The sequence below is a fragment of the Cryptomeria japonica genome, chromosome 5 (genome assembly GCF_030272615.1).
Source record: "Cryptomeria japonica chromosome 5, Sugi_1.0, whole genome shotgun sequence".
NCBI lineage: Eukaryota > Viridiplantae > Streptophyta > Pinopsida > Cupressales > Cupressaceae > Cryptomeria > Cryptomeria japonica.
Genome location: NC_081409.1, coordinates 472,443,743 through 472,459,341, shown reverse-complemented (window position 1 = coordinate 472,459,341; position 15,599 = coordinate 472,443,743).

Below are 15,599 nucleotides of genomic sequence, written 5' to 3'. Positions count from 1 at the left end.
TAGTTTGATAGCTTCTCAAGACACAGTGGTATCCCATGCTTAGAGGACAGAGGAGGCCAAGTAGGAGTTTGTGAGTACTATCACAGACGCTAGTATACAAGACTTAGGTTGCACACTAGTGGAGGCAGGCAAGAAAATGTGATACTAGAGGATGTTATACGAGAGAGTAGTTCCACCAAAGCAGAGAGCACCTTCTTATCGATCATGATCTAGGATAGAGAGAAGATCACACTCCTAGAGGATACAGAGCAATATGGGTGTGATTGGGCCAGGATGATCACAGACAGGATGAGGGATAGGAGGAGCTTCATCCTCAAGATAGGATAGAGGTTAGGAGGATAGGGGGAGCACTTAGTGATAGAGAAATATGTGCTCATTTGATGTAGACACTTTTGCAATTATTTACTTAGCTTTCATTCCATACTTGAGGCAGATAGTTTGATTTTTTACTCTAATACTTCTAAGATATATATGATATGCATGTTATTTATTTTCATATGATTTCATGTATGAATTATCTATATTCTCTTTATGTGATGCAATGAATGAAAAACACACTTGTTTTTGTGTTTTTCTCTTTTAAGTAATGCAATGGGTAATGATGATATGCAAGTTTTTTGTGTTGATTTTATGTGATACAATGAATAGCTATGATATGCAAATGTAGTAACCAATGAATGTAGGATGCAAATTGTTTTTAGCGTACCAAAGTATTAGATCAAACTGACTGCAAGGAATGGTAGAAGAACTGTTTAGTAAGAGGAAATTAGATGGAGAGAAATTAGTAATGAAGAAAAACTTGCTTTCACAAATGGTAATAGTAGGTGAGAACCTTTATTTGATATGGCGAATGGGTGTGGCACACCATGGCAATAAAGGCCAGGGTAATAATGCAATCCCTTTGCATAAAACAAACATTTTGCAGACAAGGAATGGTTCAACAATCCTAAGATATTATGTGTGTCAAAGCTCAAGGGATGTGCAACAACCACAATGTGAATGTATAAATATTTATGTACATATTGGCAACTAAAGGGAAAATGGCATTCGATGATGACTAATCACACGCCTGGACAACGACAAAGGGTCAAATCAGGATGGGTAGGCATTATAAATCTTTATGTCATGCACATATAGAATCAAGATAGATGGAAAAGCAATGACCTTCTTACACATGGCGCTTATTTGCCAAGTTTTCACTACAGTACTTGCCCAAAGCACCTGTTTGCCAAGTTTTCACTAGAGAGCGAATAATTTTTCTTTACTCTTTTTGTCATTTCATTTTTATTTATTTTTTACTTTTTTTTTCACACAAGCCACCTGTTTGCCAAGTTTTCACCAAGGTGATGATTTTTTTGCTTTCTCATTTTTTTTGTATTTGTTCAAAGATCATATAGAAGAACTATTGAAAATACTCGTGTGTAGTACTTCTAGAGGTGCATTCTGTTGACGGGATCTTAAAGTAGTTCTCCCTCTAGTGTTGCCAATTGATATGCACCTAAACCATATGTTGTTGTAAAAATGAAAGGACCTATCAAGTTAGGCTCAAATTTTCCATTAATGATCTCTATTGACTAAGAGTTCTTAGGGTTTGCCTTTAAGACTAAGTCTCCAACTTCAAAATGTCACCCTTTGACCTTCTTGTTGTTGTTGTGATGGAGATGATTTTGATAAGATTGTAAATGGGTCAATGTTGTCTAACATCTTTTATCCAACATTTCTAGTTGATGCACTCTGGATACTCTATATGCTTCATCATCAATTAGATGTTGCAAAGAAAATCTTAGTGATGTAATCTCAATTTCTATAAGAAGAATGGCTTCTGCATCATACACCAAAGATTAAGATGTTGCACCAAGTTGGGGTACAGAGAGATGTGTGGTAGGCCCACAAGGTAGGATTCAACTACACATGCCAATCTTGGGCAGTGTTATTGATAACCTTTTTAAGTATCTTGAAGATGATCTTATTGGATGTCTCAGCTTGGCCATTACTCTATGAATAATATGGAGTTGAGAAGCGGTGTTGAATGTGTAACTTCTCACAGAGTTCTCTAACATCTTGATTCTTAAATAGATAGAAAATGTCTGTAACTATGGTAAGAGGGACTCCATATCTACAAATGATGTAATTCAAAATGGATTTGGAAATTTGTGTGCTAGTGATATAGGTCATGGGTATAGCCTCAATCCATTTTGTAAAATATTATGTTGTAATTATAATGAACTTGTGTCCATTTGTTGATGTCAAGTGAATCCTGCCAATAAGGTCAAGCCCCCCACTAAGAGAAGGGCTATGCAGATATAACGGGTTCAAGCTCTTGCACTAGCGCATGAATCAAATCTCCATGAAGGAAATCTTGAAGAAATTTGGAATGGAGGATTCTAAACTTGTAAGTACTCCTATGACTACTAATTGTAAACTATCAAAGAATGATGAATCTACATTTGTTGATGAGACACTTTACCGATCTATGATTGGAAAGTTGCAATATGTAGTTCACAACAGGCATGATATAGCACATGCAGTAGTATAGTTGCAAGATTTTCTACAGATCCCAAAGAAACCCATATGACAACAATTAAGAGAATTTTCAGATACTTGAGAGGCACTGAAGATTATGGTTTACTATATAAAAAGAGGAATGATTTTGACTTAAAAGTCTATATTGATGCTGATTGGGCAGGAAATATTGATGACAGGAAAAACACAAGTGGTGGAGCTTTCTTTTTGGGAGAAAGACTAGTGAGTTGTCTTAGCAACAAACAAGGATGCATTTCATAGTCAACAGTTGAAGCTGAATATGTCGCTACAGCATTGAATTGTACCAATATAGCATGGATCAAAAAACTATTGGAAGGTATGAATGAGACAGTTACCGAGCTAGTAACTATATTTTGTGATAATACAAGTGATATTAACATTTCAAAGAATCTGGTAATGCACTCTAAGACAAAGCATATCTCTATGAAGTATCATTATCTAAGAGAAGAAGTTCAAGAAAAGAAAGTTGTGCTGGAATATGTTAGCACAAAGGAACAATTGGTAGACATCTTCACAAAGCCACTGCCAAGGGACACTTTTGAGTATCTCAGAAGTAAGTTAGGGGTCCTACCCCTATCTAGTACTCACTGACAGAGTTCAGTGAAAGCATAAATTCTATAACTCTACAGAATACTATTTGTTAGTTGATGCCAATTTACACACTTTAGGAGGTCGACTAAAGTTGTGCACGAAACAATGAATGAAGACAAGATGCCCTGACCGAGACTAAGATGATACATTTGTATATGTTTTAACAAGCAAGGATATTACTTTACAGAGGAAGTAATCATGAATTAGTTTTACTTTTGGCATTGTTGTCAAAGGGGGAGAAGACTAATGACAGGGGGAGAAGATTATAGGAGAAGTTTACAGCTCAAAGATAACATGAGAAGAAAAACAACAGTCCGAATCAATTGGAATAAATCATGTTAGTATTGCCATCAATTCCAAAGGGGGAGATTGTTGGCATTAAATTAAGTTTGTTGATATTGAGAAGGTTGTTGGAGATTGATGATATAATTGATAAAGGATGATTACTGTCTTAAGAATATTATTTTGTCATTGATGTCAAGCAATTGATTTTCAGATTCAGTATGATGTTGCCATATCTTAAAGAGTATGTTTTGATGAGTATAAAAATGTCAGTAAGTGACACAAAAAGAATGTGAAAATGAAGGGGAGTAATAAGTTATTCAATGGGCAACTATTACCGAGTTAGACAGTGATGAGATTATGTTATTTTGATTGTTTCGATATCCTATATATGTGTATTCAAAGACTGAATAAGAAGGGAAAGATTTCATGTAATAGAATGAGTAAAGGTTTGATACTATTCTATTTTATCGAGAAAGGAGCTAGTCGGTAAACACCAAGGTTATCAGTGTTGGTTAAAGAAGGAAGAAGTTACCGAGTAAAGTTCTGTATTTACTGAGTATCAACCGAGCAATAACAGAATGCATTGGATGAATAAATACATTATTAAATGAAGGATGCCAATGAGCTGGAGATTTATAGAAGATTGGAATGTCGTGCAAGAAGTTTGTTAAGGATCAACGACAATGAAAATTCAAGAGTTAGATCTATAGCATAGATTGAACGGTCATAACCGAGCACAAGTACCAAGGGAGGTATACAAGTTCTAAGGCAAGATAAAACATTTTTCAGTTTGAAGGATTCAATGAACCTAGTCAAGTTTGAAGATCTGATGGCTAAGATTAATCATGGGAAATGTGATTAAGGAGATTAAGCAGTTTGGAATTGCTTATAAATAAGGAAAATTTGATGAACAAAGTATGCGGGCAAATAGAAGAGCAGTGATACTGCAGAAGTGATTACCGAGTACAGAATATTGAAGATCAGATTGAAGAACAAATTGAGAAGCCCAGCAAGGAGGAAGATAAGTCTTATGACAAGATTTATTTGAGCACATAGAGTCTACTTTAACATTTCAGATGTGAAGTTGCAGATATATTTTATTACTATTATTTATTTTGTAAGTGACAGGAAATCTCTTAACCAAGTGGACCTAATAGTCTTATTTGTAAATCCTCTAGCAAGGTAACATTCTGAATGAGTGTTTGAAATCCTTTGACAAGGTCACTTCTAACAAAGTGCAAGATTCTGATAGATCTGAGGGAAATCCATTGACCGGGTCACATCTAGCAAATGTGTTTATGTAATCTTTAACAGGATTGGCTTTTAATCGAGCATACTCTAGAAGAGTATATTTTCTTAGTGGGTCCAAAATCCCATAGTGGTTTTTCCCTATTTGGGTTTCCACATTAAATCTGGTGTTGTATGTGTTTTGTTGTTTCAAGTTTATCAGTTTATGAGTTTGAATGATTTACAGTCATAGTTGCATATCAAGTAAGTTCTACTGAGGTTGAATCTGTATAGATCAATGTATTGTGAGTTTATCTGATTCACCCCCCCTCTCATCTAACTAACAACTAACACATCTATCCAAGGTCTTACATAAATTGTGGATAGAGACAAACACATCTACCCAAAAATAAGGTCATGAATAGGGGCATACACTTCTACTCATAACAATTATGATTGGGGACAAACACATCCAATCATAATCTCCAACTCTTGTGACTAGGGACAAACACATCCAACCTTCTTGTGAATGGGGACAAATACATCCATCCACAACTTACAAATCTTGAGAACCAAGTCTTTGTTGTTGCATATGTAGCCACCATTTGAAATCATTGCCACTCTAATCACAAATGATATGAGACAATTGACGCTGCCACCTAGAAACCGATCTTAGCTTTATTCATTTTTGCACAAGTTGTTTTGTCACTAATGTAGTTTCACGACCTCGTCGCTAGTGACTGACGAGAGGTTGCTAATTTTCCTCCAGCCTTTGGTCCTCCATCCTCCAATCAGTTTGCTACTTACCTAGCTAGTTTGGATTTAAGGTTCAATTTTAGAATTCCCCCCCATAAAATGAATTTTGCATACAAGCACAAGTGCATCCATTTACAATTGAAATAATGTTTCATTTTTTATTTATTTTTCAACATTTTTAATGACATGACCATTATTGGATTTTTAAAGTGGACCCTATTCTAAATAAAATGGTACAGCTAAACTTTTACTTGTAAATGTAGCTTATTTAGACTCAAACATATCTAAGAAACTTACACACAATGACTCTAACAAAACTCAACAAAATATTACACTTAAAGAGCATTGTAGTGAAGTTATGTAAATGCATCTTGTGATGTGATCTTTACATGTGACCGTAACCTACTTCTTTGCTGCAAGAGCCTTTAAAATAAATCTTGGTGATAGACAACTATACTGATAAATATCCACAAGAAATTATTGACTAGTGTGTTGAAATAGTTACATGCCAAACCTGGAATGATCTTTATATGATCCTTATTCATGTAAAAATGCAAGACTATGGGCAACACCAAGAAAACAATTTTTGTTCTCCTGCTCCAATCAATTGGGGAGGATCCATTTCCTTTCTTAACAGATAAAACTCTTAATATAAGTATTGGTATCAAACTCTTTCAAACACTAATGGAAATATAACATCAAGAATCATTGTTGCTAACTGATACACTTCTATCAGCAAGGAAGGGATACTTTTCAACTAGCAAGGCCTATCCAATATGGATGCACTCACACCATAAACAAGGAGATTGACATGCCAAATTAATGAGATATGCTCAGTCTATGGCAATTTTGCAAACTCAAATGCCTAAATAAAGAACCCTTCACCCAAGCATCAAGGTAAACACTTTTAGCGACCATAAGGGAATGAGGAATGAAGACCCAACAACTCTCTCGAACAAGGCATGAATGATATATGTATTAGCATAAATAAAATCTCACTTATATATCCTCCAAATCTCATGCCTCAACCAAATATAATAGCCATGCCCACTTCGATTGCAGATAGAGCCTCTCAACTTAGTCGCTTAGGTATTCTAGAGGTCTATGCCCAATATTAAACCCTCCAACTTCAACCAAACACCTGCAATAGGCCAATTCGACACTTGTCCTTAATCTTCACGCCATGAAATGTTGCCAGAATTACATCTTACATACTCTCATCTTCCTAGGTACTCCCATGACGGAATTGCACCCAATCTGGGCTCTGATACCATATAAGAAATATGGACAGAGGTATAGAAGTCACAGAAAAACTTTACACATCAAATAATATTTCTTCTTCATAATAATAATCATAATGCTTTTACATATTTATAGGATTCCTCATATCCTATTATTTAGGAAACAATATTCCTAAATAGATTGAGTTGTTTTAATAACTCAATAGACGTACAAACAAGAACTCCTATAAATATTGAGTTGTTTTAACAACTTAATACGCACCACTAATTTAATAACTTATTAGACAAGCCTTAACACACCTAATTATTTATGCATCCTATGATGCAATATTAACACCTATGTGAACACTAATTCCCAATAATTGTTCCACTAGGAACTTGACAGGCAATATATCTACTTGCCATATTGCACCCATGATGCTTAAGCTAAAATCTCAACAATCTTATAAAATATGGAATGATCCTCAAGCCTATGGGTTACCTATCTTGAGGACCAATCTCCAGATGAAGGGTCGGTTCCCTGATGAATACCTCCTACAAACTAATCTCTTGATGGGAAAAAGGATTGAAGGAAACTTAGAACTGAAAACCTATCCTAAGAGGAGGTGATGCACCAAAATCTAACTGAGACCTACAACCTGCTCAACTCACAAAATCCTTCAACAAATAGTCCTCAATCTCTCACAACTCAACTAAACAAGTGATGCATCAATATTTCATGAGAAAGGATTGAATTTAGAGCTTTCTTGAAGGAAAACAATGTGTTTTCACAACTACAAACTATTAAAATCAACTAGCACAATCTATGACTTGCACCTATCATGTATCTACTCACACCAATCACATTTGAATGAGACATATTTAAACGATTTAAGCATAAATTACAATAATAACATCAAATCATTCATCCATAACATAGCACAAGGAGTGCTAAGAAGGGAAATTTTGTTCTTGTTGTTACAATACTCAAAAAGTATGAGTCATGTGATGCACCCACCAACAATCCCATGGAACTCACACTAACAACCTAGAAATGGACAAAACAAAATTGTCTAACTAATAACTTTCTATTTAACCTTATCTAGGAAGTGAGAGTACAAATTAATACACTTAATTCATCTTAGTTGAATCTTACGTTGAATGTCTAGTTATGTTTTGACACAAGCGGAAACATGTTTACAAAGTCTCATATAGCTCCCTAGGGTATATTGATGCCATCACATACTTACTAACTTTATGATTCTCAGTCTATACATTAGATTCACAATCAACATGGAAATGCATATGTGGACTTAATGATCTAGCTAACATAATTCCACCACACAAGGTATGTTATATAGTCTTCCTTATAACCTCTAATGCATTCTACTATCTACAATGCTTAGCAACTACCTAAATAAAAGGAAGTAAACCTCTTATACTCTAGCTCCATCTAGAAGTCCAAACCAATAATCCTACAAATCTAAATGCTTACATGCTACAAGTAACTTTCTCCTTACATGCTAGGGATGAGGTATTACCACCATAAATATAATGTTCCCATTGCTTCCCTCAAACAAGATGCAACATTTAAATGACATATAACCTCGAGCTACTATGATGACAACTATTCTATTGCTACCCATAGACATAATGCATACAAAATCCACGTATACTTTTAATGATTATATTACCAACCATGCATCAATTGTTTGTCACAACCATGATACTAATGAGCTCTTAATCAAATGCGGTCTTTACATTTTCAGAATTCTAAGTTGTATTATAGATTACAGCCTTATGGCTGATTTAGTTTATATGATGCTAGATAAAGCAACTATTGAATATACCATGTTTCAATGTTCTAACATTAATGGTTTTAACAAGGTCTTGATAATGATCACCATTTACATTTAGGGTCTCATGAACATGTTCTACAACTAACTACATTACATTCACATATACATGAAAGTACACCATTAAATATTTCTACTTTACAACATAGATCTATCTACATATACAAGTGACCATTACACTTCAAGATAATACTGTAATACCCTAAAATTGGTCATCTAAACCATGGGCCCCTAATCTTGACAACATCACCAAGGTCCTAACCAAAGGCAATTAAATCAACTTTGAGCACATTATTAATTCTTCAATCATCAAATATCACATGGCAAATCAATCACTCAATATTAATTAAATATTTATTTAATTAATTGAATCATTCCAAGAAAATCATTTTAATCAATTATCCTATTTTAATTTATTAAATATCCTAGCATATTTAATTAATTAATAAATTTGCCATTAATCATGCAGAAAGGAATTAATTTATTACAAAAGAGGAATTAATTACAAAACAAGAGTTGAATTGAAAATAAAATAAAAGAATTGTATTGAGAGAGAAATCAAACTTGAGATATTATTTCTTTTTCTAAATTTAGAACTTGAAATTAGAAAAGCAATTAATTGAATTATTGATTATTCTCTAAAATTGGAACTCAAAGCTTTTCAGAAAAAAAAAGTTCAGTTGCATTAAAAAGACTCTTTTCTTGAATAAATCAAAGAATTATCTATTTTTATCACAAGTGCATGGAATTAATTAATTCTTATTTCCAATGCAACTTGAACTTATAATTTAAATGCATTTCAATTAAACTACAATTAAAATCTATCTCAAGGTTAACTGAACCTAATTTCTCAATTATTTCAATTAATCCTAAATTGAGCTTTTTCATCATCTCTCTTGTAATTCTCTATAAATTTAGCCTTCAACTCTCATCCAATTTACCCCAGAGATTTTTGAGAACACGCTTGGAGATTATTATTACGCTGATTTTTACTTTGGAGTCATTGAATACATTGTGGTTTTTTTAGATTATTTGCATCCATATTTAGTTTACTCATATTGCTTGAATAATTCATCCATCTTGCATCCATTTTAGCTTAATATCATCCTCATATAGATTAAATCCTTCGTCTTGGTGTAGTCTAGTCACTGGTATTGATTATAAAAATCTGAGAGCAATCTTATACTCGCATCTTTTAGAAAGTAATTAGTCGCTTTGTTATGGTTTATTATTTATTGATTATTGATTTACTAACCATACATGTAATGACTTAATTGAAGTGTTGTGCTTGCAGCTATAGACCCTTTTTCACACACACATCTCTGGCGGCCACCGTGGGGTAGAAGACTACATTTTTTTGGCCTCCAAGACTGACTTTTTTATTTTTGTTATTTTTCAGATTTTCATCTTTTTGGATTTTTGTCCGTATAGTGTCTGTGTCATATCGTACGACATTTCCCATAGGCTGAAATGGCAAACTGCAAGTATTGTACGAAATGGAATTATGTATCGTACAAGAAGGAATCTTGTATCGTATGATCTGGTAAAATTTATCGTATGACTCTATATTTTTCTAGTTAAAAATTTAGAAAAAGAAAATTTCATGATTTTGGTTTTCTGTTTAAATTGATTATTCTAACGACTGACCCTGGTTGTTTATCTGTCTGTCTTAGAATTTTTCACAGCCTAATCAGTTTTTGCAGAATGCTTGTTGAAGAATATGCTTGTCACACAAAGACAATATGACTATTGATTCGTTGTCTTTGCAGGTTGCCTAAGAAGAATCGACCAAACATCATGTATTCTTTCAATTCATTTTTAGGCACCTAAATTGCTATCTGGTTAAAGAACAAATCTGTTTTTCATGTTTTTAGAAGATTCTAAGAGGTAGGAGAGTATGCTCTTGTCTTTTTCTAGACAATTAGAAATCTAGACCCTTGAGGCTTTTTCTTTATTTGAGATTTGTACATCTTTAGCAAGTCTGCCCTCCCGAGGGGTTGAAAAACTCTTAAAGCCATTGCAACCGGTGTGAGGGGAACAACCTAAGTGGGAATGGCTAAATGCCAAGTACTCCAACCCACAATAAAATAAATGTGATTTGATGAAAATCAAGTCAACGACAGTGCTCGGGAATATTTCTCCTCCATACCTTCGGGTATATTAAACCTTGGTTTTCAAGGTTGGGAGACCTCTTAATTGAGTTTATACCTCGATGCGCTGAATGAACCCCTTACTAGATCCAGTTAAAATTAGAAGCTACCTGGTTCACCTCCGAAAGGGGGATAATCTTTGTGCAAGAGAGATAGTAACTCTCCCAAGATACTTGTCATTTCATGCCCCCATTAGCATTTCGAGTCGAATAATACGACGTTGACAATCCATTTCATGAGACTCAGCTGCCGTATTCTGATTAGCTATTGGGTGTGTGCCTGAGTCTACAAGAAAAGTTTTTCTTCTCTCACCAAATTCCTTAGGGCTTGCATGGTGTGATTGGAGTTACTATTTATACTATGTGTTTTTTGTGTTTTCATCCTTGAAACAAAAACTGAAATACCAAAAACTAGAGAAAACAAGAAACAACTTAGTGATCAAAAACTCTGTCTGTGTCAGAACTAGTCCATCCTAAGTCAAAATTCTGTCCAAAACTAGTCTATCCTGGTAAAAAATAACTCCATCTCAAAATTGGTCATACTCAGTTGTCATACTCAGCTATTGAAAAATTCAGAATGTTTGTCTCAGCCCTATGAACAATCATATGAATCTAATCATTTATCGTCATGCACCATATCCTGTGTTGTAGGAGTCTGATAATTTGTTGTCTGATCTCAATCCTCTGTCATACAAAACCCAACAGTCTATCAGCTGAAGCTAAATCATGTGTCATATGAAACATAACTGCACTAAATCTTTTATCATTCTGGACATACCTATTTGTCATATGGTACTAGGCAACAACTCGTATGAAACATAACTATTGTAATCCTGGAACTGTTAAATTATCGCCCGGCTTAGTAGATCATGTTGTACGAATCTTTGATTTTGTCAGTAAAAAATAGTCAAACTTGCCTCAAAAAGTCTACAGTAAACATAATACTGGTTATCATCATCCTAAGCATAAATAGATCAAGACAGTGTACCTCTGCCATTTGTGTTGCACGATTTGGTCAATCATCTTTTCAACTAGTTCAATCAACTACCTATCAAACCTAAGTCACTTAGATAATGTCCTATATAGGATATATCATTCTTGAAACCAGACCCAATCTTAGTCACTACTCTCGAATTAACTTAGATAAATGTCTTATATAGGATAGATCTTTCCTGAAACTAGACTAAATCTTAGTTGCTTCTCTCAAACAAATATGTTAACCAAACAACTAGCTTTGAAATTGATCTTGACCTCTGCATCACAAACAGTTTTAGGTCACACTAATCCATAAAAATGCCTACTCAAACCAAGAGCTCTCGTAAGAAAGAGGCCAAAGGAAAAGGACAACCCTTCACATATCAAGATAACCCATACTACGTGAAGGACCCACTCACTGATAAACCTTCATCATCAGGGGTACCAATTTTTGATGAACCTGAATCTCCCACCATACATGAGACATATTACAATGACAAATACAACCTTAATATTCATGAAATCGATAATGATTCCTCATCAAGTGAAGCTGAAGAAGACATTGAACCTCCAGAAAAAGAAATTCATGATTGTCAAAAGGATAAAGACTTCCGAAAAATGATGAAAGCTATCCTAGCTCAAGAAAAGGAAGACTATTTATTAGAACTAGAAAAACAAGGTGCCAAGCTTCCTACTGGATATGATGTTCAAACACTCATTACTAAAAAGGAAGAATCACCTATACTCATGGAACACAAACAATTACTAGCCTTACGGACCGAGATCATTGAACTAAAGAATAAGGATAAGTCCCCAAAACAATATTCTCTAGAGACAATATGCCCTTTTCCATTTCAGAAGAATCTATTCATGCCTCCATTCCCTTCACGAGTTGAGATCCCAAAATTTGACAAATATGATGGTACCTCAAATCCTCAAGATCATGTCAGAGAGTTTTGTGTTACCTGTATGGAGTTCATGCATGATCAAAAGTATCTCATACGCCTTTTCCCGAGGAGTTTGGGAGGACAAGCCATGGAATGGTTCTCAAGTCTACCTAAAGGAATAAAAACATTTGAGGAACTAATCCAACTATTCTTACAACAATACTCATACAAAATTTGACATCCTATGACTATGATCGAGCTTTGCAATACTAAAGAGAAAACAAGGGAGCCTTTCCTTACTTTCCTCCAATGTTGGAGAAAGATGTTCTCTAGGTATAGAAGACCTATCCCAGATTCTGAAAAAATGGACATATTCATCAACAAATTGGTTCCAGAATTGAAATATACTATAGAAATGCAAGTACACCCATCATTTGACAAAATGGTAGATAATTCCATTCAAATGGAAGATGTGCTCATTAAGAAGGGGGATATCTCACCTTGGAAAGAAACACAACCAAGATCTTGCTTTTAAGACAAAAACAAGTATTGGAAGTATGGAAAAGACAACAATAAGAACATTGTTAATGATAGAGTAGTAGACACTATTAAAACCAACTCAAAACCTATGATATTCAACTTGGCTAGTGGAACACAAGTGCTCAAAGCTGCTGAAGCTGCAGCAAAAAATCCTCTGAAGAAAACAAAAGAATGGTTCAAAGAGAAACCTTGGCTTTCCAAACCTAAGCATGATTTTCCTCCTCTCAAAGAATCATATGAATCCACTTTCAAAACTCTATTGGCAAACAACCTGATAATGCTACCAGATAACTCCAGACCATATGATCTAGAAATCAAACCAAAATGGTGGAGAGAAAATGAATACTGTGACTTCCATCGAAATAAAGGTCATAACACAAACAATTGCATGAAGCTCAAACATGAGATTCAAGATCTCATAGACACTGGTAAAATTGTTGTCGATAATCACCTAACCAATACTGATCACAAAGCATTGAAGGACCCTTTACTTATTTGTGAACAAGGTGATTCATCAAAGACCAAAGGAGGTGCCAAAGTAAATTATACTTATACCATCAATGACAACGTCATCAACATGATTGAGCCTTCCCAATCAGAACATTGCAATGTGATTATAGTCCAAGACAAACCAAATGAATCATGATATGCAAGAGCTCTAACCCATTCTCAGAAGAAAGTCACTCTCTAAGGAGCTAGTTCTTCTAACCCAGCTCAAGCAACATTGAACCCACCAGCCTCATCAACAAACAAAAAGAATTGACCTTGGATAAATTTAAAAGGCTAATGTCAACATCATCCTCTGGATATAGCATTGTGGAACAATTAAAAAAGACAAATGCTCAGATATCAATCTTTGAATTGCTAAAACTCTCGCCTACTCACAAAGAGATCCTAGACAAAGAATTGCTCACCACTAATGTTCCCAAAGATTTAGATATTTATCAGTTTTAGTCTATGGTGGGTCATCTAACTTCACCTCACTATCTGACCTTCTCTGAAGAAGATGACAACTCACTAAATCATCCACATAATCAGCCATTGCATATTGAAGCCATGATCCATAAACACAAAGTCAAACATGTTTTGATAGATGGAGGCACGGGGTTGAATATTTGTACTTACAAAACTAGGATTCTCTGAAAATGTCATTGATCCCGCCAAGAAAATAACAATTAAAGCCTATGATGAAGAAGAAAGAAACTCTAAAGGTCTGGTATCATTACCAATCAAGGTGGGACCTGTAGAAAGAGATGTCCTTTTTTAGGTACTTGATCTTCCTTTGTCATACAATATCTTACTGGGCAGTCCGTGGATTCATGAGATGAAGGCAGTTCCATTAACATACCATCAATGCTTAAAATTTCCTTATAATGGAACATAAGTTAGTATTCCTGCCGATACAAATGTCATCTGTAATGCATTAATAAAAGGTACTGATACTTTTGTGCCTCATAATAGGGCAGCCTCTACAAATGAAAATCTGGAAGCTTTGATGAAAGAATTAGAAAAGAAATTGAAGATTACAAATACCGGCATGGATGGCTACAAGATAGAATTGGTAATCTCATTAGTTTCTTTCCCTCCATCACCAAAATAGTTGGGCAAACCATAAGAGGCTATGAGAACACAAAATTAAGCTCTGAATATCATATATGATAGTCTTTTTGTATAGTCTTCTACTTCCTTGGTAGATGAAATAGAAGAGGATATTGTTCTTAACTGGCTTTTCAAGGAAAATAGTCAAAATGAGGAGGTATGACATTGTGAGATTTCCTCAACCCAATATGGTCCTAGCTACAAGATGATTCAATGCATGGGATATTCAGGTATTGGTCCCTTGGGTAAACATCAAGAGGGTATTATTAAAATGATTCAACTGCAAACAAAATCAACAGATGATAAGGCTAGACTGGGGTACAATCCGAAAAAAAAATCAGACCAAAAACATGCTTCTAAACCTAAGTGGCAGAAAAGGATATCACCTTCAACATTATAGGAAACAAACACTCAAAAAACTCAAGCAAAGTGTGTAAAATAGAAAGAGGAATCAACAGTCAAGAAAGAAGAAACAGTCAACACTCAAGCTTTGATGGTGTCAGCTACAATAATGCAAGGAGTTGAGATCCCAGAGGAAAAAAGAGATGTAGTAAGAATCAGAGAATTGTTTGCACCACTAAAAGTTCCAGTCACATACACTGGTAGGCAACAAGTAGATGATTTAGAGACTGACTCAAATGAGTATGAATGGGTTCCTAACCACCTCTCGGATACATCCATTACAAAAACTCCAGAAGAGTCTAGTGGTATCACAGATGATACTCAAGAACTGATGCACATAAAACTAGAGAAAGAAATATAGGAAATCAGACTAAGAAGACAAGCAGACTATGAACAAGGACTAAACGAAGGAAGAATACCAGAAATCTTTTCATCTATGTAACCCTATACTGAGATAGAACAAATCAGGTATAGTACTACACAAGAAGAGTTGGAAGCTATAGAACAAGAACTAGTTATCAGTCCAGAAGAAGCTGAATGGAGTAGATGACAACAAATCACAAAAATA